General features: G+C 46.3%; 1 non-coding gene across 1 annotated transcript; it reads left to right on the plus strand.

Annotated features, from left to right (window-relative positions):
- Positions 1-1,020: 1,020 nt before the first annotated feature.
- Positions 1,021-1,095, plus strand: Trnai-uau (transfer RNA isoleucine (anticodon UAU)). Its single transcript has one exon. It is a non-coding gene; the product is annotated as a tRNA-Ile (tRNA).
- The last annotated feature ends 1,766 nt before the right edge of the window (positions 1,096-2,861 follow it).

The following is a 2,861-nucleotide window of genomic DNA, read 5'->3' on the forward strand; positions in this document are numbered from 1 at the left end:
ATTGTTTTGATTGCGTGTAGTTCTTGTTGAAACTGGATTCGCGTTCGGGAGGACGACGGTGCAAACCCGCGTCCGGTCATCCTTAGTTAAGTTTTCCGTGATTTCCCTAAATCACTTCAGGCAAATGCCAGGATGGCTCCTTTAAAAGTACACAGCCGATTTCCTTGCCCATCCTTCCCTTATACCAGCTTGTGCTCGGTTTCTAATGGCTTCGTTGTCGACGGTACGTTAAACACTAATCTACTCTTCCTCCAGTTCTTGTTCAAAACGAGCGGTGAATACTCAAACCGGTGTTTTAATTGTAATGGCCAGTAGTGTAGTTGCCTCTGTACGAGAGACACATTTCAGAACAAATATCGCATGGTCTAAAATTGGTAATATTACATGTACATTGACAAACAATCAAATGATACCATTAATCTGCACATATTGCAATTTAAATACAACTTCCTTGAGAAAGAAAAGCTTCTTCTGACAAATCAGCACTGACTTAGAAAGCATTGCTCATGCGAAACTCAGCTTGCTCTCTTCTCGAATTACATCCTGTGAAACATGTATGAAAGGCAGCAGGTGGAGTCCATATTCCTAGCTCTCCGGAGAGCGTTTGACTCGATGCCCCACTGTAGACTGTTAACGAAGGTATGCGCACACAGAGGTTCCCAGATATGTAACTCGAAGACTCCTTAAATAGTAGAACTCATTATGCTATCCTCGACGATGAGCGATCATCAGAGACAAGGGTATCGTCAGGAGTGCTTCGTGGAGGTGTGGTAGGACCTCTCTTATTCTCTACATACGTAAATGGTCTGACAGACAGGCTGAGCAGCAACCTGTGGCTGTTCGCTGGTGATACCGTGGTGTACGGAAAGGTATCGTCGTTGAGTGATCGTGTGATTCAGACATAATTTCTAGTTAATGGGCAGGGGCACTACGCATGTAGTGTGTGGACATTCAGTTGGGAATGTGGGTCTCACCGGGAGCGTGCAAAGAATAAATCCCTGCAGTCGCACTATCCACTGTGCCCTCGGTGGCTCAGATGGATAGAGCGTCTGCCATATAAGCAGGAGATCCCGGGTTCCAGTCCCGGTCGGGGCACACATTTCCAATTGTCTCCATTGATGTATATCAACGCCTGTCGACAGCTTAGGGTCTTGATTTAATTATCATTTAATTTCTAGTTGGTGTGATGAATGGAATGTTGCTTTAAATGTATGAAAATGTAAGTTAATACAGATGAGTAGGAAAAACGATCTTGTGATCTTCAATACAGCATTAGTGTGTGCTGCCCGACAAAGTCGCATCGGTTACACTGACAAAAGTGGTGAGATAGCGATATGCACATATATAGATGACGGTATTATCACGTGCCGGCCGAAGTGACCGCGCGGTTCTGGCGCTGCAGTCTGGAACCGCGAGACCGCTACGGTCGCAGGTTCGAATCCTGCCTCGGGCATGGATGTGTGAGATGTCCTAAGGTTAGTTAGGTTTAACTAGTTCTAAGTTCTAGGGGGCTAATGACCTCAGCAGTTGAGTCCCATAGTGCTCAGAGCCATTTGAACCATTTTTATTATCACGTACACAAGGATAAAAGGTAGTGCATTGGCTGAGTGGCCATTTGCTCTCAAGTGATTGTTGTGAAAAGGTTTACGACGTCATTATGGCAGCACGACAGAAATTAACCGACTTTAAATGCGCAATGGTAGATGGCGCTATAGTATCAAGAGCGTGTCAACAATATCAAATTTCAGGTGACACCTCTCGCCACGGACAACGCAGTGGCCGACGGCCTTCACTTAACGACCGAGAGCAGTGAAGTTTACGTAGAGTTGTCAGTTTCACCGGAAAAGCAGCTATGCGAGAAATAATCGCTAGTAATCAGAGAGGGACGTACGACGAACGTATTATTTAGGGCAGTGCGGTGAAATATGGCGTCAATGGGCTATGGCAGAAGACGACCGACGCGAGTGCTTTTGCTAACAGTACGACATCGCCTACAGCGCCTCTCCTAGACTCGTGACTCGTGACGATAGGAAAACCGTAGCCTGGTCAGACGAGTCCCGTTTCAGTTGCTCAAAGCGGACGGTAGTGTTCGAGTGTGCTGCGGATCCCACGTAGCCTCTGACTCAGTTTCTCAACAAGGCAATCTGCAAAGTGGTGCGGGCTCCATAATGGTGTGTGCTGTGTTTACATCGAATGGATTGGGTCAGCTGGTCCCACTGAACGGATCATTATCTGGAAGTGGAGACCATTTGCAAGCATTCATGGATTTCAAGTTCCCAAACAACGTTGGATTTTTTATGGATGCAATGCGCCCTGTCACCGGGCTACAATTGTTCGCATTTGGGTCGAAGAACATCCTGGACAATTCAATCGAATGATTTGGCCACCTAGCACGTCCAGCATTCATCCTATCGAACACTTACAGAACATAATCGAGGTCAGTTAGTGCACATAATTCTTCACCGGAAACACTTTCGTAATTATGAACGGCTATAGAGGCAGCAGGGGACTTCCAACGACTTGTTCAGCCGATACCACGTCGAGTTTCTGCACTACGCCGGGCAGAAGGAGGTATTCCATGACTTTCGACACCTTACTCTATATCTAGATGTAACGCTGTACAGCAGTATGGAATGCAATGACCAATAAGGACGGTAGTAAAGAAGACGAATGGCCGAATTCGTTGTATTGGGAGAATTTTAGGAAAGTGCAGCTAATCTACAAAGCATTCAGCGTATAGAATACCCATTCTTGAGTGCTGCTCAAGTTTGCGGCACCTCTCCAGGGGCAAGGAAGACATCGAAGCAATTCAGAGGCGTGCTGCTAGATTTGTTACCAATAGGTTCGATCAGCATGCAAGT

This window comes from Schistocerca serialis, chromosome 8, assembly GCF_023864345.2.
Source record: "Schistocerca serialis cubense isolate TAMUIC-IGC-003099 chromosome 8, iqSchSeri2.2, whole genome shotgun sequence".
In the NCBI taxonomy this organism is placed as follows: Eukaryota; Metazoa; Arthropoda; class Insecta; order Orthoptera; family Acrididae; genus Schistocerca; species Schistocerca serialis.